General features: G+C 42.9%; 1 protein-coding gene across 5 annotated transcripts in view; it reads left to right on the top strand.

Annotated features, from left to right (window-relative positions):
- Nucleotides 1-3,668: 3,668 nt before the first annotated feature.
- The window catches only part of Col6a6 (collagen type VI alpha 6 chain), a 114,940-nt gene continuing 95,168 nt past the window's right edge, over nt 3,669-23,440 (top strand). For 2 of the 5 annotated variants that reach the window (XR_002383816.2, XM_021229948.2), the window contains exon 1: nt 3,669-3,899. The gene's annotated coding sequence lies outside the window, so the exon portion shown is untranslated. The remainder of the gene's footprint in view (nt 3,900-23,440) is intronic. The other 3 variants (XM_040739622.1, XM_040739621.1, XM_040739623.1) reach the window with 2 other exon arrangements.

Raw genomic sequence — 23,440 nt, 5'->3', positions numbered from 1 at the left:
TACATCCTTTCCCAGCATTTCGGGTCAAAACAGGCAAACATCTCCTTCCTTGGAGGAGACAAGCCTGTGTGTTTAACTTTCCTGGGTTCTTGGGGTCTGACCTGTGTGCACAAGGATGTCTTACCCACCACACAATGGCATGCTCAGGGAACAAGGATGTCTGCATGGCTGGAGGGCTGGAAGGAACATTCCAGCAGTAAGATCGGGCCCACATGGCCTACACCATGCAGATCCTCCTGAGCCTTCTTGAACTGCACTGTAAGCATGATGGAAAGTCACCAGGGACTTTACATGTGGCATTTATTGATCTGATTTATAATCTTCAAAGAATTGATTTCTGTGTGAAGAATAGATTAGGTCGGGACTGAGCTGGTGCAGTAACCCAGCTAGAAGCAATGGCTGCATGGAGATAGTTGGGAACTGGCATTTGGAATGTACTTTGAAGGTATGGATTGCAAGACTTGTTGATGGGTTAACTGTGGGGTGCCAGAGAGACCCTTTCTCTATGGTATGCATTGTAATTGTATCATCATATTTAGTGCCCCCTCCACAAACACAGAGGCCTCATTTCTTCAGTTGGCTGCAAGCTTCAAGAGGCAGACTCCACGTATGATTTTGTGTTCTTTGTATGTCTTCTGCCTAGCACCTTCCTGCTTTTTAGTACATGCATTAAAAATCACTTGAATGAGAGAATGAATGGTAAGTGGTTGGATAAAGATGTGAACTAACATTTCGTTTTACAGATGGGGAAAATGAGTCTCTGAGAGTTTAAGTAAAGGTGGTAATCTAGGACCTCTCAGTGTAGACAAGAGCCTGTGTCACCACACTAGTGTCCTCTCAGCGTAGACAAGGGCTTGAACCTTCACACCCTGTGACCTCTCAGTGTAGACCTCAGTCTGAGCTTCCACAAACTGTGACTTCTCAGTGTAGATGAGAACCTGTGTCTACACACTCTGTGACTTCTCAGTGTAGACAAGAGCCTGTCTCTACACTCTGCTTTCAGGAGGCCTTCTCTCTCTCATTTGAGTTCCTTTAAACCTTATTCTCCTTTATCAGTAGGAGGGAGAGCTTACTAAAATGCACTTAGCATATTCCCCCTGAATAACCAGGCCGTTTAGCCAGGGGCCTTCCTGATGATGACAGCAACATTATTCCAATTATTTTGAGTCAAGTTTTCAGTGTGTGTGTGTGTGTGTGTGTGCGTGTGCGTGTGTGTGTGTGTGTGTGTGTGTGTGTGTGTGTGGCCAGAGAACTCCAGGGATCCTCCTGTCTCCACCCACCAAGTATTGAGCTTATAGACATATACTGCTGAGTCCAGCTTTACCCCCACTCCCCCACCATGGGTGCTGAGGATCAGAACTTGGTCCTCAGGCTTCTGTGACAAGTACTTCACCAACTGAGTCATCTCCCCAGCCCTTATTTTCCCCAAACTTGTTTTCTTTTAAGTAAAGGTTATCAATGTTAGCTCTCCACGGGTAAATGGTTTGCAAGGACCTAAGGGAAGTCAGCCTAAACCATCTGACATGAATCCTGTTTTGAAAGACACTACAGATCTCTTGCCAGGAGCTGCTGGGGTACTTAATCTCCACACAATAATAAGTCATTCAAAACTGCCAGACCCACAAGGGCAAACAGAATCAGTAGAGGAGAGCTCTCATCAAGAGGGAGAGAAGCATAGAATTCAGTCTGAGCTCCCCTCTGGTCTCTGGGGGCAATGCAGCTGCCTGCAATGTAGCTTTCTCAGGCAGGATCACATCCCGGGCTTTCTAATTAAATTCCTGATATAGATGGCTATTTCATTTAGTGAACAGCTGGTGAAATTGGATCCTTGCTCTGCAGAGGTTTCCCAAAGCACTTGAAAATCTCTGTGTGATTGAATAGTAATACTTAGCCCTAGAATGCAGGGGGAGGGAATTAAAGCTAACTTACCCGCTCATCACCCCAGGCCTCCAGGGCACCATCCTCCTTGGTCTAATAGCTTCCTAACAACTTACTTAGTCCATTGCCTTCCCTCTTTTGGCTGTTTCCTACTTACTATTAAGTGAGTGTTGTTTACACTTCTATGTGTGTGTGTGTTGCATACATGTGCATATGTGTGTTATACATGTTTGTGCATGTGTGTATTGTATATTATGTGTGTATGCATGTATTGTATGTGTGCATGTGTTTCTGTCTGTGTGTTAGAGATATGTGTGCAATGCGTGCTTTGTGCACGTGTGCATACATGCATGTATGTGTTTTGCATGTGTATTGTACACGTGTATGTGCGCATATATTTATGTATTGTATGTGTGTATACATATGTTTATGCATGTTGTACATGTATGTTATATATGTATATGCATGTGTGACTAGGGACACACTTACCCATGTGTGCACATGTGACAGCTAGAGGTCTACTTCAGATATCCTCCTCTATTGCTCTGCCTTATTTTTTTGAGACAGAGTCTCTCCTTGAGCTGAAGCTCCCCATTTGTGATAACTGACTGGCCAGTGAGCCCCTGGGAATTGCCTGTCTCTACTATTCCCAGAAAGCCCAGTGCTGGAGGTTCAGCTGTCTGCTGTTATGTGTGGAGATTTGAACTCTGGTCCTTGTGCTTTTCTGGCAAGCACTTTATTCACTGAGCCATCCCCCCAGCCCTGTTTTGTGCTTTATTTTCTTTTGAAGTGGGGTCTCATGTACTCCACGCTAGCCTCAAATTCCCTACATAGTCAAGTATGATCCTGAATTCCTGACGCTCTGCTTCAACCCTCAAGTACCAGGATTGCAAGCGTGCATCACCACGCCCAGACTTACAGAGGTCAGAGCTGTTTTACATGCTTCAGTCTCGTGGAGGGACAGACATCAAAGAGAAACATACTCCACAGATATGAATGGTGCTGAAGATCCTAAGATGCCAGGAGGGAAAACTCAGAGAGAGGACCTTATTTAATGGAGAAGAACCAACCAGGGGCAAGGACAGGGATACAAATAACAGTGAGTGGTCAGTGAGAGAGCTCAGCCAGTAAAGGCGCTTGCTAGGATTGATGGTCTGAGTTCAATCCCTGGAACTCACATGGTGGAAGGCAAGAAGCGACCTCTGCAAGCTGCCCTCTGCCCTCCACATGTATGCCATGGTGTGTGCACACACATCTTAGCACTTATGTGCCTTCACATGTGCATGCACACAAAAATAAATAAATAAATGCAATAAAACCATTATTAAGGTTAGAGAGTGTGGCAGTAGCTACATGGTCATAGGGCAGGACTCCTCAAACCTTGCCGTGCTTCTCCACCACCTGGAGATTCTGTTAAATTGCAGATTCTAGTTCAGGGTCTACACTGGGGAGTCTGTATCTCTGTTTGCTCTCTGAAGATGCTGGTGATGCTGACCGGAGGACTACACTTACAGGGCAATGGAGAAGGGAAAAGTTGGCTGTTTCTGGAAAGAGCTACACAATAAACAGTTTAATTCTGCAACCACCCAAGTGTGCCTCTGTGGTGTATTTGCAGCTGTAGCTGGTTCATAAATGATCAGGTAAGGCTGTGTTCCAGTGAAACTTCAATTAGCAAAGCAGACCAGTCTCAGCTGTACCTAGAACCTTCTAAGTTAAACAAAAACACCCACCAGACCTTTCAGATGAGTTGACTCACTCTTTCCGGGGTGAGGCCAGCTGGTGAGAGGTAAATTGACTCCAGTGTGAGGGCGGCAGGTTAGGGTATGAACCCGGGAGCCAAGCCACTCCACTCTACTCCATATCCCGGATCTTTATTTTGTAAGCTGTTTATGTAGCTCTGGGTACCCTGTCCTGCATCTCTGCACCCCAGCATCTGAGATGAAAACTGGTAAAAACTGCAGCCATCGTTGGGTGAGAAGACATAAAACAACAGGGCAATTTCCATACTGCAGCCGCACAAGGTAAGTCTTCAAAATGGAGATTAGATGTCCTGAAGTTGGACACCTAGCACGGAGTCTTTAACATCTCCATGTTTTACTCCCTCCATCTTTAAATAAGTGTAAACTCTGCCTCATAGCTTTTTGTTTTTGCAAATTAGATGATTGTTATGATAATCTCCAGAAGTTACTAATATTTAATTTTTAATTCAGGATATGGTGGTGGCAGGCTTTAGTCAGTCAGGGGTGCTCTAAGAAAAAGCCAGAGGTTTCCCCCAAAGATAAAAGAGCTCCCCTTGCAGATTGCCTCTGTACTGGAGGCTGAACTTCAGTTCTAGTTGCCATTTCCAATTTGTAGATTTAGGACCTTCTAGTTTTGTGTGAACTGATTTCTTACATCTCATTCCCACCCCGAGCACACTCTGTTCTCTGGAGGAAGCCGCTGTGCTCAATATGTTCAGGTTTCTCAGCCTGAATCATTTATCAGTCATTGGCCTTTGTGCAGAACGATGCTAACCAAAGATGCTGGTGATGCAGGAAACTGTCCCATGCAACTGTTCTGTGGGAGCTTGAGCATCGCCATTTGTTTCTGTGCACTGGATGCCTCGATTGTCTCCCATCTCAGCTGTAAAATCAAAGCTATCTCCAAATGGTGCTAAGTGTTCTGTAAGGTGGAAAGTTGTCTCCAGTCCAAACTCCAGCACCAGTAATGACAAAACGCAAGGTCTCTTTTCTTCCCACATCTCCCCTGGTGAACGCAGCACTACATTGCTGCCTGTGGACCCCACAGGCTCTTCCTCATCTGTAGGTGGGGCTCAGGTTACTTTCATGGATTGCACGTACATTGATGATGGAGGACACAAAGAGATGCAGAATCGTGATTATCAAAGATAATATCTAGACTAGACCACATCAGCATCACCTGGACGTCATTAAACATGCAAAACCTGGCTAGAGCTACTCATACAGCAAACATCCCTTTGCACACAATAGCTCAAACCCCCACCATCAAAGAGGGCCTTGGAACTCTTTCAGCTCCCACTTTCCCACCTGCCTCATCAGCTTCCCAGGGGCTTTCCCCAGCCCTGAAGATGTGTGCAGCATTTACCCATCTCTGCAGAATCTTCTGGAAAGCAGGGGTGGTACTGAAAAGGAAGGTAATAACTTGAGTGCAAATCCTGCTGCTTTTCTACTTTGACTCAGAGTCCTTTGTAATTTTCGGCGTTAGCATCCTTAAGATGGGAGTGGCAGGCGTTAGAATCCATAAGATGGGAGTAGCAGGTGATCTTTAGAGGCTAGTACTGGAGTCAGGATCCAAAGCACAGTCTTTCCGTATAGACAGTAGCCTGCATGCGAGTGTGTGCTTATCAAGTGTGACCTTCGAAAAAATGAATTAATTCACATGCTGTGTTTTGACTTTTGTTTTAATTTATTTTGTTGAATCAGATTTGAAGTAATATGTAGAATCTTGCCTGTGACCTTCTGAGATTAACACATAAATTACCCAAATGGAGATGTTGCCAAGGCAAAACGGTTTGCTTAGCTCTTGGTTTCAAGTCAAGAACTCATAACTGCCCCTCCGTATCCCCAATTGCCTGGGTCTTTATTCCTTCAGTGAGCACCTGTGTTTGATGATACTCAGGGGCAACTACGTTATGGAAATGGGATTTCTGAATCCCCATCAGTTCCCCCTTTAAAGCAGTGGTTCTCAACCTTTAATATAGTTCCTCATGTTATGATGTCCCCCCAAACTTTAAGACTATTTCATTGCTACTTCATAACTGTTTGCTACTGTTATAAATCATAGTGCAAATATCTGATATTGGAACCCCCCAAGGGGGTCGCAACCCACAGGTTGAGAACCATTGCTTTGAAGCATTGCACCGCCTCAATCCTGATCGACATCTCCCCCACCCACCTGCATCATATCACGTAAGGTCCAGGTGTTTCACCCCAGCACATTGCGAGTTCCTTAGGTTCAGGGCTGTGCTAACTGGGTTTGAATTTCCAGGGACTGTTAGACCTGGGCAGCTAACCATACTCCTACAAACGATGACTCACTAAGCTCCAGTACCGCAGCTGCCTCCTGCCTCTGGGACACCCCCACTCCATGATGTGTGGATGCTTGAAACTCAGCACCTCAAAACCAGACTTGGGTTCTTTATGTACCAGTTACCTACATTTGTAGAACCCAGTGTAGAACATTCATTTCAAAACCCAGTGGCCTAAAGAAACAGGTATTTCTTATGGTTCTGTGGCTGGTGGCTGGCTAGAGTCTGTGTGGGGTCTTGGTCAGCTGGCAGCCAAGGCTGTAGCCACTGAGATCTTTTTTTTTTTTCAAGACAGGGTTTCTCTGTATTGTTTTGGAAGCTGTCCTGGAAATCACTCTGTAGACCAGACTGGCCTCGAACTCACAGAGATCCACCTGCCTCTGCCTCCCGAGTTCTGGGATTAAAGGCGTGCGCCTCTATCACCTGGCCACCACTGAGATCTTTTTCAGTTGTGTGCTAACTAACACCTGGGCTGGGAGTGGCTGGGCCACCTGGTTACTGGTGAGGCCTTTCTCCTGAGCTCTTGCATGGCTGGGTTGTGTTTCTTCAGCTCAGGCTGGACTTGGGAGAGTACCTTACATGATGGCTGATTTGGCTCAGCATAGGTACTCCTAGAACCTAGTGTATTATAACACATTTCTTTCATAACCGGCAGGAACGGGACCTATCTGTGCCTACTAGCTGTTTATATTATTCTCTACTGTGAACTTAATGCTCATAACCATTGCCTGTTTGTCTGCTGGGATTGGTGGTTTCTACAGGTTCATTAAAATACTTCATATATTCTGATACATTCCTGCTTTTCATGTTTGGTCTATACTTGACTGCTTCCTCCTTGAGAATTTCTTCCAAAGACAAGATGTTTTTGGTTTGTTTTTTAGCATGTTGCCTTTGGACTGTCTCTCCTGTGACATCGTGGTTTAATCTTAGCATCTAGACATCCCTTAAATAATATACAAACCCCAAAGTTGTTTTCCCTAACTGATTTCTCCTGTCTTTTGTTGGTAATGCTAAGAACTCTAGCTATGCTTTCTTTATAAGACACCATAAATTTTAATTTTCCCAATTAGCTCTAAGGTTGTCCCAACTAGTTCTTAGATTTATCATTATGCTTTCAAATTCTTTTTCTACTGTTTCCTGTGTTCCAATTTTTTTCTCTGACTGGTTTTAATTTTCTTCTTACTTAAATATATCCATCAGTAGTGTTTTAGGTAAGAATCTAGAAACAGTTTCTGTCAGCAGTGAGGGTGAAAGAGACACCATTCTATCACCTTGACAGCCTGGGGACTTTCTTAGCCTTTTAGGGACCCTGACTCAGGCCAAATATGGACTTGTGGCTTCAGTACCAGAAATAATTTCAGGACCAGCACATATGAAGTAAAGTTAGGGTTTTATAGGAAGAAAGGAGCTTGTCAGCAATAAAAGCATCATCCAGAGAGTGGGAATGGACTTCTCTAAGATGGAATTGTAGAGTGTTCCTCAAAAGAGTCACAACTACTGTCTTAACGCTGTCTGCAGACAGCATTTAGTGGCTTTTAAGTTGTATCTGGAAACCTTGATTTCCCAGGAATGGCAGGCTGGTGTCTCTGGAGAGAGTAAGGCTGGAAGCAGTATTTAACTTGGTGGGATTCTTCCTTCATTGCTGGCAAGAATTTGCACCAGGCTCCAGGGTGGGGGAATCTGTTTCCTCTCGTGTCGTCATCATTTTCCTGCTCTTTCTGTTTACCCTGTCTCATTGTAAACATTCTTCACATTTGTTTCTAATGGTCTCACTATAAAATTTTTCCTTTGACAGAAGACACTTAAATTATTTTCCTGACATTTGTTGACTTGAATAAGAAGTCTGTACAGCATATCCCCTTCATTGTTGATATATTTTACAACCTCAGAACTATTTGTATTTACTTGACATTTTGGTTGTGAGCCTAGCCTTTAATGGCCGAGCCGTCTCTCCAGCCCCAACAATTTGTATTTCCCAATCTAAAGCATTCCTATCCACAGCCTCTTCAAAACTCACCCCCCCTCCCACATTTCATCCTCAGATTTTCTATTAGACCTGTGCCAGTTCTCACACCACACTGCTCACTCTGTGTTAGATAATTGTAAAAAAAAATCTCCTGCCTTTGCTCCACGCTGGGAACCCAATTGTTTGCTTTCAACTCCCTATATAAAGCAGGATGTTTACCAAACCGACTCTAGTTCCAGTGGACATCCTTTGCATGGGTTGGCGTTTTGATGTTTGCTTTCAAACTCTGTTTTATATTCTTTGGGTTCCAGTAGTTATGTCCTGTGATGACGGCCGTGTGATCACTGTGCTTTCCCCCGTCTCTTTAAGCACCTTTCATGTAGTCTATATCCTACCTCCTCTTCCAGGGGTTCTGGCTTTCATAGCTTTTTTGTCCTGGATTACTTCAGTGGCAGTTCTTTTCAAGTGTCTGAGAGAGTCTCATGCACCTAAAGATGTCCCTGAAGAGTGGCTTTGCCTTTCCTTCTTGGTGGTGGCGCCCGCCTTTAATCCCAGCACTCAGGAGGCAGAGGTAGGCAGATCTCTGTGAGTTCCAGGTCGGGCTGGACCGACAGCCTCCAAAACAATACAGAGAAACACTGTCTTGTAAAACAAAAAAAAACTTAAATTCTTTGTATGTACAGTGTGTGTATGTATGATGCATGTTTGTGGTGTGTGTGTGTATGAATGAATACAGACAGGATGCATCTGGAGGTCACAGGACAACTCAGGAGTCAGTACTCTCCTGCTGTGGTGTTTTCATGGCAGCAACAGTAACCCTAAGAGAGTGGGTCCCAGGGATTGAACTTGGGCCATCTGGCTTGCGTGGCAAGCACTTTTAGCCACTGAGCCATCTGGTCAGGTCATTTTGTTATAGTTCCTTGCTTTATTTTTCTCATAGAGTCTCACTTGGTAGTTCAGGCTGTCCTGGAACCCATTCTATAGCCCAGGCTGGCTTTTAACCTATAACAACTCTCTTGCCTTAGCCTCCTAAACATTAGGATTATGGGGATGTGCCACCATGCCCGTTACCTGATCTCATTTTATGAGTAAGAAAGAATATAAATGGGGAAACACATTGCCCCAACAGACTCTCAAGTGAAGTCATGGTCTCCAAAGAGCAATGACACAGCAGTGGTGACTGATGGGGAGTAGGGGAAGGGGTTATTGTCAGTGGAGATGTGTCTTGGTTGCTTTTCTGTGGCTGTGATGAAATACCCCAACAAAAGCAGCTTAAGGAAGAAAGGGGCTACTTTGGTTCACAGTTCCAGAGGGTGGGGCGGTGGGGAAAACATGGCAACAGGCAGACCTGGGTAAGGTGCAGGAAGTTAGCTCATCACACAGCATCTGCACTCAGCAGGAAGTAGCAGGAAGTGGGGGTGGGCTCTAACGCTTCAAGGCACTGCCTCAGTGACCCCATTTCCTTCAGTTCTTCCTCCTAAGGTTTCCACAACCTTCCTGTACAGCGCCACCATCTGGGGACCGAGTGTTCGAACACATGCGCAGATGGGCAAACCACACAGGATGCTATCCAAGGGTCTCTCTAAGGAAGACCTGACAGCTAAGGGAAGTGAGGAAGCAGAAGATGCAGAGACCAACATTGTCCCACACAATGAAGCCAGCTGGAAGGAAGGGGATGGGGACAGAGGGTCAATGACACTCAGCCCCTGAGGATGTGTTCAGAAGTTTTGAGGAAGTGTAGGATAGGCTCTTTCTAAAAAAATAAAAAATAAAACACTTTAGAATAATCTATAGTTGATCAAGAATAGAAATAGCTGGATAGCACTTGGGAGGCAGAGGCAAGTGGGTCTTTGTGTTCAAGGCCAGCCTGGTCTATAGAGTGGGTTCCAGGACAGCCAGGGCTACATAGAGAAATCCTGCCTTGGAAAAAAAATGAAAGAACGAAACGAAGAATCTAGGAGTCTTTTGCTAAATTCAGGTGAATGAACGATGTCTTAGATTAGGATGAAAATATTAAAGGTGTTGAGAAATGGCCGAATCCTAGACCAATTTTCTAAAACTAAGATCAGCAGTAAAACTCAGGAACATGGAGAAAAAGAGATGACATAGTAATTACCTCTGAGGTGCTGCCTTGACATTTTCCTGTGATGAATTTAGTAGTTAACTGTTACTGTGTGTAGTTGCTACAGCTCAGAATTGGACTATAGGTGTCCTGTTTCCCACAGCATATGCAAGCAAGGCTGAAGACACTGTTCACGTTTGACTGACTGCTGAGAAGTCGATAGTAGCATGGCAACTGGCAGGTTACCTAACCTTTGGATTCAGTCTCATTTCTAATACGGACTGGGTTATTTTTAATACTGCATGGGGTTGTTGAGAGAATTGTGTGGCCCCTAGAACAATATCCAGCATATAAGTAAGTATTGAGTATTAAGTTGTCTTTTCTTTGATTTTTAGAGACATGCAGGTCAAGGTAGCCTAGAAATCACTATCTAACCAATGATGACCCTTCACCACTGGTCCTCCTGTCTCAGCCTCCTGAGTTCTGAGATTTCAGGTGTGACAACACCTGATTTTGTGGGATCTTGGGTGTAGATCACACCCAAGACTATCTAGGCAAGTGCTGTGCCCGCTGAGCTGCTTCCCTAGCCTTGCTCTTCCTCATTTCAGGAATGGTCCTGTGTCCCACCCATCGTAGTTGCTCAAGCCAAGGGATCTTACACATCATTCCATGCTATTTTTGCTCAACACAAGGTCAGAATGCATTTTCCTTGGTTCCCTACTCCCATCTTATTATTGCTGGTATTACTCAATATATCTGCTGATGAAGAAAGTCCATACCAGCCTTGTGAGGCTTCTCTCTGTGTGTGATTCTTTTTAGTGGAACCTTGCTTTTCTGAACTTGGATTTTATGAAGTCAATCATTAGCAGATGTTTGATGAATGCCTATTTTGTACTTAACTGCTGACCAGGGCAACAGGAATAGTTATCCTTGACCATGTTTCCTATCATGGTAACTAGGCATGCTTTTGATTTAATTTGGATTTAGCTACAGTTAATAAATATAAGTGGCCAATGCCTTTTATTACTTCTCTGGTCCTCCTGGGTTTTGCTGCACAGATTTCAGCCTAGTTGATGTCATTGTTGGCTTTTGTGAATTGTATTGGTCTGGCTTTTGTCTATTGGGTGAAATACAAAAAACAGCAAGTTGGAGAGAGAGTGCCTCTTTTCAGATTTAATGGGATCAGCTGTAGTCAGAAGAGATCGCCTGGGTTGGTTCCCTGTCACTGATGCAAAAGACAACTTAGGGAAATAATTTCAAATAAGATAAAATAGCTGCGATCACAGATCATCTAGGGCTTTCAGACACATTAGGTAGGGTTCTGTCATCTATGGAGAACTGGGCATTGGCCGGAGCTTTGCCCTGAGGGACACAATGGTGTAGTGGAGAAAGCACTGGGCTGGGGTCTCAGGCTGGAAGTGCTCAACCCTGTCAGGCTCCAGACGTTCCTCTGTGAGAAGGGGATGGGATCACTATGAGCTCCACACACGTTATATGGAGCCAGCCTAACAGTGGCCATGAAAAGACCTGGGGAGGGGCGACAGTGTTGGACCCATGTGCAGGATACATGTGCTGAGGTTAGGAGTCAAGCAGAGAAAACTTGGGAAATGAGGCTCCTTTCTGGGATGTTCCTCAGACAGTGACTTTTCTAGATCACTTGCAAAGTGTTGCATTGTAAACAGAGCAATGGCAAGCATAAAAACAATGGCATCCAGGTCTGGGGACAAGGCTCCGTTAGTAGAGTGCTGGCCATAAAAGCCTAAGTCCAAGTTCATGTCCTCAGTACCCAGTTTTTTAAAAAGTCTGGGTCCAGTAATATGAGCCAGACATCCCATCACCAAGGAGGCAGAGGCAGGAGAATTCCCAGGGCTAGTCATTCCAGATGAATTAGTGAGCTCCAGATTCAGTGAGAGAACTTGTCTCAGGATGGAAACCAATGTGGAACACTGGAAAGACACCCAACCTTAGCCTCTGATCTGCCTGTGCACACATGCACACACACATACATGCACACTCACACATGCACACACACATACATGCAAACTCACACAAGCACACACACATACATGCACACTCACACACATTCACATTCACATGTACATGCACATGCACATGCACACAGAAATAATGCCAACTAGCATTGACTTTAGGTATATAATTTTCTGGCCACAGAGTCAGGAGTTTACCTAGGAAGCCTGTTGCCAGAACCTATGGGATTTAATGACTAAAGATCCACACAGCCTTACAGCAGGATTCAAGTGCAATTGGAACTTGGCTGGAGCATTGGTTGTTGAAGACACGCGTTCAGTGGAGGCTGCTTCCCTCTCCTCCTACCATGGTATCTCAGGAATTTGTTCTACTCTTGGGACCTGCTCACAGTTTTTCTATGTCATTCCATCTTTACTGTCATGGGTGCTGGAGGCTACTTTGGTTTGGGTGGCACTCATTGTATCAGATAACCCCCAAATGCATGCTGGTCCACCTGTACACTACATTCTTACACAGGTGCACAAATGCCCTTGTTAAACATCCTTCTCTATGAAGAAGCCACTCAGAGTCACATGCTGAGTAGCCCTGGACCTCTAGCTTTGGTTCTTGATGATGTGTCCTTTCTAGCTGTCACAGTGAAAACAGTTGAAAGGGCACCCTGTGGCAGACTCTCTTTATCTTGGTGGGTGGCAGTACCCACCCGGGCCTACAATGGACTGGGAGGTGTAGTCTCCACTAGCAGCTCACCTGCTGCCTCACCATGATCTGTCCTGGTTCTGCTGAGTGGCTGGTGGTGCCCATGCAGAGACCTGCGATGTTCCGTGGTAAGATTCTGTTAGAGAAATGATAATTCCTCGAGTTACTTTAACTGGGTCCTGCTTGATGCATCAACTACACACTTGGAGAAAGTTGGTCTCTTGCTTTGGGTCAAACTCTGCTCCTGGCTTCATTGTTTCCTGTCTAGCTAACACTGCATGAATACACCACAAGTCACAGTCTCAGAGTTTGTCAAGAAAACCCCTTTACATCCATCCAGTGACCCGTTGGCTTCACTACTAGTCGTCTTCTTTGCTCTAACTGTATTTTTCTAATGTGTCTATCATATCTACACATGTTTATTGAGTCTTGGGTATACAGAATTGGATTGATCCTCACCCCCTACCCAATCCACATTCTCATCCTGTTTGTAAATAAATAAGCCCTACACATCTTCTCATGAAAACTGGAATTTTAATGAGTTCCCTCCTAAGCTCCTCTCCTGACCTACACATCTATGGCATAGAATGGTTACAATCTAGACCTTATGTTTATTATCCCTCTGCCTTAAAATATAGTCTTAGCTGGGCAGCATTGGCACATACTTTTAATCCCAGCACTTGGGAGACAGAGGCAGGTGGATCTCTGTGAGTTCCAGGCCAGGCTCCAAAGTTCCACAGAGAAACTCACTCTGTCTTGAAAACAACAAAAATCTAAAACAAAAAAACCTAGTCTTTATGTTTCAAGCAGTTTAGGATTCCCTCAAATTGAGCTGAGGGTACAGGTCTCCCAAGACCTATTCCAATTCATGTACAGTCCCTCGAAGTATCTCTTTAGAGCAAAGTGTTTGTTATGACAGATGAACCCAGCTACAATGGTACATCAACACTCAGAATCCATGGTTTTCATTAGGACTCACTCTTGGGTTATACGTTTCCTGTGTCTGGCCAGGTACACAGTGACATTTGACTGCTATCACAGCATCATGAAACTCAACAGCCCTAAAATACCCTCTATGCTCATCCTGTTCACCTTTGCCTCTAATTAATGGCAGCCACGGATCTTTCAGCCATTTTTATCACTTTCCACAGTGTCATAGTTAGAACAGCATATTATTCTGGCCTTTTTCATGCTGGTGATAAACATTGGGGTTTTTTCTATGTCTTTTGGTGACTTGATCGTGTTTCTTTTTTCCATGGTGGATAGTGTCCCCTTGTGTGAAGGCTCCAGTTTCATTGCTCCTTTACCGGATGCCCCAGTTGCTTCCGGGTTTTGATAGTTGTGACTGAAGTAGCCCCTAGGGGCAGGTTTTCCTGATGCTATTTCTATTTATATTGGCGTAAGTGCTGCAGCAAATAACTGAATCTTACTATATGAGGACTTTTAGTTTTACAAGAAACTATGAACCCAACCTCCGAAGGACCCCATTCAGGAGTCTGTCTGTTCACTTGAGCTCTCCCTGCTCTGTTCCTGTCAGCATACCTGAAAACACTGAACTGTCTGGGCCTTTGATTTTTTTTTATTTTACTATTTTAAAGTAAGTTGATACTGTGCTTCTGTGTTATTCTAATGTTTCTTTCTGACATACAATTATTCCTAACTAGAAATGATTCTTCAGAATCATCTATTACTAAAACACAAAGATTCAGTAGCTATAAAAGCTGAGTGGGTTAAAGATATGAAAATATAAATTAATAAACAGAGATACCATCACACATATCCCTAATTGTATTAAGTTAAAAATGTTAAGTGTCAGATAGGGTTCAGAGCACTGGAACTCTGTCACCTTGCTGTGGGGAGAGACAGATAAATACACCCTAGACTCCTCCTAACCCTGGTAGAACATACTAACAGAGATATACACACGAGACTCCTTCTATTACTGGTAGACACATATCTAACAGAGATACCCACCCCAGACTCCTTCTACCACTGGTTTTACACATACCTAAAAGAGATATAGACTGACAGGCTCACTCAACAGTGTGTAAGACAATGTTTATAATAGAAAAAAAAAATCAAGCTAACCCAAATGACTCTCACAAAAGGGGATTAACAAGCTATTCTGTGTAAATACATAGACTAACACGCAATAATGGAAAATGAACAATTACAGCTTTTGTACTAGAAATCTGTAATAATGAGAAATGATATAAAATAGCATTCATAACACAAACCTGTTCATTAAAGTTAAAGACCAACGCTTAGTACATTTTTACATGATTTACACACATGACGCTCTCCACCTACTAAGACAGAAAGAACACACTAACAACTGGCCATCTAGATGAAGAATACACATAGTTACACATCAGTTCATGTTTCTTGGCTGGAGAGACAACTTGGGGGTAAATTGCTTGCTATACAAACACGAGGAGCTAAATTCTGATCCGCAGAATCCATTAAAAGCCAGGAACAGGTGTTTCATGCCTTCATCCCAAGACTGGGAGATAGAGAAAGGAGGATTCCCAGGGTCTGCTGGACAGCCAGTCTAGTCAGTCGGTGAGCTCCAAGTTCAGTGAGAGACTCTCCCAATGTGGAGAGCTATGGAGAAAGATGTACACTGTTGACTTTTGGTCTCCACATATACACATACACATATACACATGTAGATACACACATGTATACACACACATACACATTCAAGTAACACATGTATATATATCCATGTACACATACATGCACACAGTACACAAATAGCACATACATACACTTATACACATATACATGTACACATACACATGTATATACAGACATGGTTCATTGCTTTATTTTGCTACTTTTTGTAATTTTGAGATTTTCCTAAATAAAAAGACAAAAAGAAGTTAATGGACAGACAAAACTAATGAATGTTGTTTCAAAGTCCAAGCATAAAATGTTTAAAAAAATGATTAGCAAAATTTTAGGTGGTGCTGACTGAAAAGGGAGAAGCTGGGAGGGAGAGGAGGCCTCATGGAAGCTTCTAGGGGTGGTGGGTTCTTCACCCTGGTGAACATATGTGACTTTCCATTTCTTAAACTCTACAGATATAATTTTTACATTTTCCTGGATATGTATTTCACAAAAGAAAAAAAGGACATAAACATTGTGATGAGGTATAAAATTCTTTCAAAGAAAAATTACTATTCACATGCTGAAATGGTTATTTAAAAAAACCTGTTTGAGACCAGCAAGGTGGTTCAACAGGTAAAGTTATTTGCCAGATGTTCAATCCCCAGAACAGAGGTGGTAGAAGGAGAGAGCCAACTGCCCCAAACTGTCCTCTGACCTCCACGTCCTGACATAGCATCTCCTTATACACAAATGAATAAAAGATATAAAACTAATTTTACTTTGTAACAAGAAACAAAAAGGGGTTTTTATCAGGTAAGTCATTAGCGTGAACTCAATTAGGCGGAAGGTGCCTGCCATAGACTTAAGTTTTAAGGCTGTCTCTCCTGAGACAGTGTTGATTCTGAATGTTGCGTGGTTGCAGGTCATGCAGTCTGTGTCCTGACATGTTCTACACAGCACATACCCAATATGGACTTCAGCAAATACCTGGAGCATACAGCTTATTATGTCACCATAAGAGGGCCATAATTATCCAAAACAACTTAGTGTTCATATCTAACTTTTTCCCATTTTTAATAGCTGGATTAGGTTTTGGTGCTTTTGATGAAACTTTAAAAAGTAAGAAAAGTGATCAGATTTCACATTCTCAAACTGACTTAAAAACGTATATTTGTTTACTCTGTGTGTGTGTGTAAAACATCACAATGTGTGGACAGTTTTACTTTTTCTTTAACCATTTTTATTGGTTGCCCTAAAGCCTGTAAACTTTATTTACAACCAACCCAAATCACTTTCAGATAGCACTGTACTACTTCATGAGTAATGAAATACCTTATAAAAACAAAATTATCCTAATTCCTTTCTGTACTCATTCCAACATTACATCCTCCGTTTTACAGCATACATAAACATGTCCGAGTTTATGTAATCAAATGCATCATTGTTATTGTTACTTTGAGCAAACTGTCATCAGGTAAAACAGTTCTCCATTGCTGCCGCTTTTGTTTTACTTTTTTGTGTAGATTGGAACTATGCTATTTACCTGCTGTCCTAAGAAATTCTTTTAATACTTCTTCAAACAGAAACTGACAGGTAATACCTTACCACTAACAATAAATTCCTTTACTTCCTGTCTGACAAACTTTTTTACCTTCTTATATATAGTAAAATGAATGAAAATCAAATTAACACTCCAGTAGTCTTCCAAGGCTAACCATTCTGTGTACAAATAGGAAAAAAGTCTTATATTAACTACAGCCCTCAAGTTGTACATTAAAGACCCAGACTTACCCAGTCTTCCCATGTGTGGATCTATCATTTTTGACTTAGGTTCCTCACCACCCCCCATACCTTCATCACCATCTTCGTCTTCCTCCTTACCTCCTTTTTTCTTTTTTAAGATTCCCCATATAAATGAGACCATGAAGTGTTTTTCTTCCTGTGTTTGGCTTATTTCTCTTAATGCAATTATCCAGTGAGAGTCTCTTCCCAATATATCCCCTTTTTGAAGGCTAACTAGTATTCTATGTAACATTATATGTAAATCCATCACACTTAAACAAGCAACATTCACCCATTGACAGCTGCCTAAGTTGCTCCTATATCTAGAATTCTTATAAATAATGCTGTAGTGAGAGTGAGAGGGAAGATATTGTGCCCAGGTGGTGACGTCACTCCCCTGGGTGTCTTCCCCAAAGAGGCGTCACTATGTTTAACTTCCTTAGGTGCCCCGTACTGCTTTCCACAATGGCTGTGCCAACGTGTGTTCCCACCAACTATATATATGGTTTCTCTGGTCACCCAGCACACCTACCTCTTGTTTTGGTAAGAGCCACCCTAACAGGTGAGAGGAGACATCTCTTCGGGTTTTAATTTGCATTTCCCTGAAGATCAGTGATCCCCTCCACACACTCATATCTTATGATCTTTTCTGTCATCTGGAGAAATTTCTATCCAGTAACTGGGTACTTTTGACATATTTTATAATCAGGCTGTCTGTTCTGCTGCTACCATCAGTCTTCAGGCTCTCAGTGTATGATTAGTGAGTTCTTTATCCTTGTATTAACCCCTTACAGATAACTAGCTGACAACTGCTGCTTCATCTGAAAGCTGCCTTGGTGTTCTGCTGGCTGCTGCTTCCATTTGATGTATTCCAATTAATTTGTTTGTGCTTTTGAAGACTGAACTTTGATGTGATAGTTAAATGCCATTGCCAAGGCCTCTGTTATAACAACTCCTCCCACTATGTTTTCATCTAGGCTTTGGCTTCAGGTCTGCTATTTATATGTATCACTTAGAGTTGATTTTTGTGTGTAGTGTGAGTAAAAGGCCCAATTTCATTTTTTACAGTGTGGATGCCCCATCTCCTCAACCATTTATTAGTGAGGCGATCCTTTTCTTGTTCTGTCTTCTTGGTGCATTCTCCTTCACACTTTTTTAAAAAAGATGTATTCATTATGTATGTAGTGTTCTGACTGCATATATGCCTACATGCCAGAAGAGGGCACCACATCTCATTACAGATGGTTGTGAGCCACCATGTGGTTGTTGGGAATGGAATGAGAAAGGGTTTTAAAGGATAAGAGTCTCACACTGTGTCTCAGGGTAGCTATGAAGTCACTCTGTATATAGCCCGGGCTGATCTCAAACCTGTGGCAATTTTCCTGCCTCATCTTCCCACAGTGATGGTATTACAGGTGTGAGTCATCATGCCCTTCTTTTTTTTTTTGATTTTTGGGGTTTTTTTTGGTGTGGGGTGTATAAATATGTGATGTATGTATGTATGTATGTATGTATGTACATGCATGAAAGAGGAGTTTCTGTGCACATGGCATATGCACACATGTGTGTGAGGATGCAGCAGAGACCAAAGGAAGACATAATGTGTCCTACTCTCTTACTCTTCACATATTCCTTTGAGATAGGGTCCCTCACTGAGTCTGAAGCTAGTTGGTGGCTAGTAAGCCTCAGAAATCCCAATTCTTGTGTCTCTGCCTGCCCACACCTCATGCCAGGATTGCAGACAAATGGGTGGCCATGGGTAGCCAGGATAGCAATCATGTGGATGGCCATGCCTGTTTTGCTTGTTTAATTGTTTGCTACTGGGGTTTAAACTCAGGTCACCATGTTTGTGTGTCAAGGTCGCTCACCCACCGAGCCATCTCTCTCTGGTCCGCTTCATTTCTGAAGAATAACTTAAGATGGAGCATCCTCTCAACTTGAGATATTTTACTTGCTGTCTTCTTATTCTCATGGTGTACTGGCTAATTTTATGTCAAAATGACATAGGCTAGAGTCATTTGAGAGGAGGGAGCCTCAATTGAGAAAATTTCTCCATAAGATCAGGCTGTAAGGCATTTTTAATGATGGGGGAGGGCCCAGCCTGCTGTGGCTTGTACCACCTCTGGGCTGGTGGTCCTGGGTTCTATAAATAAAACAGTCTGAGCAAGCTATGAGAAACAAAGCAGCAAGCAGCACTTCCTCCATGGCCTCTGCTTCAGATCCTGCCCCCAGGATCCTGCCCTGCTTGAGTCCTTACTTCCTCTGATGATGAGATGTGCTGTGGAAGTCAAGCCAAAAAACCCTTTCCTCCCTGAGTCGCTTTGGTCATGATATTTCATCACAGCCATAGTAACCCTAACTGAGACACATGGTTTACAAAAGTTTCATGTGTGTTTTATTCTTTTCTCCTCTATGGGTGAAAAAATTACCCCTTAGGTTTCTTTCAAGCTATCTTCTTTATCTTTGAATGTTCTGAAGTTGAGAATAGCATTCTGGTGTGATGTTTGGTTTCACTCTGCTTGGTGTGTCCTCTCTGCTTCCTGCTCCTCTTATTAACCTCTGCTTTAATCCAAAGGACATCTTTGCCATTTCTTCAGATACTTTTCTGGTCTTCTGGTATTGTTGTTTCCTCTTCTGTCATCACGCGGATTTTGAACAACTTCGTCCTCCTCTTCTTCTTCCTCCTCCTCTTCTTCTTCTTCTTCCTCCTCCTCTTCTTCTTCCTCCTCCTCTTCTTCTTCCTCCTCTTCCTCTTCCTCCTCTTCTTCTTCCTCCTCTTCTTCTTCCTCCTCCTCTTCTTTCTCTTCTTCTTCTTCTTCCTCCTCTTCTTCTTCCTCCTCCTCTTCTTCTTCCTCCTCCTCTTCTTCTTCCTCCTCTTCTTCTTCCTCCTCCTCTTCTTCCTCATCTTCTTCTTCCTCATCTTCTTCCTCCTCTTCTTCTTCCTCCTCTTCCTCCTCTTCTTCTTCCTCCTCTTCCTCCTCCTCTTCTTTCTCTTCTTCTTCTTCTTCCTCCTCTTCTGCCTCCTCTTCTTCTTCTTCCTCCTCCTCCTCTTTCTTCTTCCTCCTCCTCCTCTTCTTTCTTCTTCTTCCTCCTCCTCTTCTTCTTCCTCCTCCTCTTCTTCTTCTTCCTCCTCTTCTTCTTCTTCCTCCTCCTCCTCTTTCTTCTTCTTCCTCCTCCTCCTCTTCTTCCTCCTCTTCTTCTTCCTCCTCTTCCTCCTCCTCCTCTTCTTCCTCCTCTTCTTCCTCTTCCTCTTCTTCCTCTTCCTCTTCTTCTTCCTCTTCATCATCATCTTCTTCATCTTCCTCTTCTTCATCTTCTTCCTCTTCTTTTGTTCTTTCAGTTTGGGAGGTTTCTGCTGAGGTAACTGCGTGCATAGAGGTTCTTTCATCTCTGGGACTAGTCTAGCAATCCCTTCTGAGGCATTCTCCACTTCCATCACAGCATTCTGTTTCCCGGCAGACACTTCTGGTCCTTCACTGGAGATGAAGTGTCTGGCGTGTTGCTTGACTTTTCTTGCCTGGTACATATACTTTCAAATTCCTGGGTTAACTCCATAATCTAAATTGTATCTGAGTCTGGTTCAAATGCTTGTAGAGTCTCTTCAAGTTGTGGTTTTGTCCTTTTTATTTTGACTTGTAATGCTCTTGAGAGTTGACATGATACAAGGAGTAAAACGAATTTCTGTGAATAGGCATTCAGTAATTCTGTGGTCGACAGGCAAGGGAGGAGATGTTCTGTGGTTAGCTCTTAGACCTGTAGAAAGCCTGGCCTCCAGATGGTGAATTTACCCATAATCCTCAGCTCTACTTCCATAGGAATGGACTGACACACAGGAGTAGGCAGGTATCGGGCCCTCACTATGGATGACTAATACAACAAAGGCTAAAGGGGCCTTTTCCTCAAATGATTAGGCTTGGGGAAAATCCTAGCAGGTTGGGCCTGGTTAAGTCATTTTTCTTAAAAGGAGACTTTATGATGAACAAAATGCTGTTTTTATTGACCAATCCTCTGTGATTTGTCTCTTCAAAGCCCAACTAAATTTTAAATAGTTTTTTAGTTTACCTATTTCTGATCTGAACATTTTTTGTTTGTGTTTCTCTGGGACTGCAGCTGTGTTTCCAGTTTCTAAGTGGATAGTTACTATCTAGTGAATTTGCCTTTGAATATTTAGTCTCCTGTGCTTCATGTAGTTGAGATCTAAAGGATTCCAATAGTGTTTTGTTATTGCTGCTGCTGCTGCCAGCCTGCCTATTCCTGAGTCAGTTTGTTGTAGTACTGGCATATTCTAGGTAAATATTCTACCGTGGAGCTATATGTCTAACTTGCATGCTGTTTAATGTACATTTTGTTTTGAGACAGGTTTCTTGTTAAGTTTTCCAGTCTGGCCTTAAACTTACTCTGTAGTCTAGGTAGACCTTGAACTTGGGATCTTCCAGTCTCAGTGTCCCAAATACTGAGATTATTGACCTCACACTAACAGGCCTGCCACTGTTTTTGGCTTTTTATTTGGTTTTTCTCTATTGGATTATAGGGGCTAGATTCAGGTTACTAAATCCTGCGCCTTCTGGACACAAGACTAGAATCCCTGTGCTTCCTTGTAGGCACCTAGGGAGGTGGGGTGGCATTGTCTAGCATCATGTGACAGTTTAGATACCAGCAGAGCCCCAATCACAAAGCTTTGGAGTTTGTATTCTTTCCTCTCTGCCAAACACGCTAACACAGAAAAGTGTTGATTTTGAAGGCTGACAAGGTCACCCGATGACTTTGCTCAAGTATGATCAGCTTATGAACCTTTGAGAGATTCTGGAAAATGTGACATTAGCAGTTAACTTGCTTGAGCATTTGTTTTGTCATCATTGAGGCCATATTCCTTCATCTCAGCGTTGCTAAGGACTTGTCCTGCAGCATCTTAACATAGACCTAAGGCTCCCTTAAAACATTTCCCTGTCTTCCCTTTGAGTTGGGTGGGAGTAGAACCGTCTGAAGGAGGGAAGTTGTAGCACCTCTAAGGGTTAATGAGTAAACAGCCATTTATCTTTAACACCATGGCAAAGACCCAATGTTTCTTCCAGTGAAACAGCAGATCACACACTTACTTCTGAAGAAAAAGAAAACCAGTGCGTAGAACTGATATGTCCTACATGCCTCAATTAAAAATAAAAGAGAAATGACATTTATCTTAATGTTGCCAAAGTTGCTTCTACATTCCCCTGGCCTCTAAAATATCTTATTTTGTAGATATGGCCTGGATTATGAGTTGGCTCATGTGGGGCAAAAGTCTCACTGTGACCCATGATTCCCAAAACCTCAAGAGAAGGCTTGGTCAGGTTCTGAACATTCTGGGCTTGGAGCCAATGCTTGGGTGACCAAGATAGCTTCACAGCTGCAGTAGAAAGTTCTGCATTGCATAAAGTTTACAAAGACTAGAATTAAAAAAAAACTATTTCATCACATTTAACTTCCAAAAAAGCTGCATTAACCTGAATGGATGTAATGCAGCAGAATACATATTAAAGAGACATTGTTTCTATAATGAGAGGCAATCAGCATTAAGATACTATGGTAGTAAGGTGAAGTATACTGGGAACTCAAATGTTATGCTAATTACCTTAAGACTCATTCTTTCTTCATATATCCTTAAGAGATCAGATATTTTTGAAATACCCATGAAAGAATCTGGTCATCTTTGGTAGCACACCAGCATATAAATCATGGGCACTTGTCTATGCGTTAGTACAATAAAAATAAGCCCATTATCTTTGCCTTCTATGCTGTTTGACTTGGGACTGAAGGTAGAGGCAAGCCCTTCGCCACTGAGCTCCAGCCCAGCCCAGCCCTGATGCCCAAGCTTAGACTTGAAGATCATTGCCATTGCTTGTTTTGTCATAGTCCTCTCTCTCTCTCTCTCTCTCTCTCTCTCTCTCTGTCTGTCTGTCTCTCTCTCTCTACACACACACACACACACACACACACACAGCACTTGCTAGTTCTTATACACACTTGTAATTCATATGCAGATGATAGTATGGGCATCCTATTTTAAGGTGCAACTACTTTAAAATATGAAGGCTAACCTAAAATGACCTCTTAGGAGCCCAGTTCCAGCCCACTTATTTCCACTTGACTAGGGCCAATGATTGACATGGATTCCAAAGTGTGAATTGTCTAGACTCTTGTGAAGGACTAGAACAGCCTCAAAGTGGTGAATGTCAAAGGGACAATGGAGCAGGCAGGGAAATAGGGTAGAATTCCTCAGTCAAGAGTCCTTTTTCTAAGCATGTGAGATGTTAAGCTTGAGGGACGACCTGAAGTGGAGTTAAATGGCCATAGCTGGTATTGTGAGTACACATTTGGGTAACAACTAAGCTGGACAGGGACTTATTATTTGAGGTTTAAAATAAAAAAA

The sequence above is a fragment of the Mesocricetus auratus genome, unplaced genomic scaffold (assembly GCF_017639785.1).
Source record: "Mesocricetus auratus isolate SY011 unplaced genomic scaffold, BCM_Maur_2.0 Super-Scaffold_100691, whole genome shotgun sequence".
NCBI classification, from domain to species: Eukaryota; Metazoa; Chordata; class Mammalia; order Rodentia; family Cricetidae; genus Mesocricetus; species Mesocricetus auratus.
Note: the sequence above shows the minus strand (reverse complement) of the source record. Positions and strands in the feature narration are given on the sequence as shown.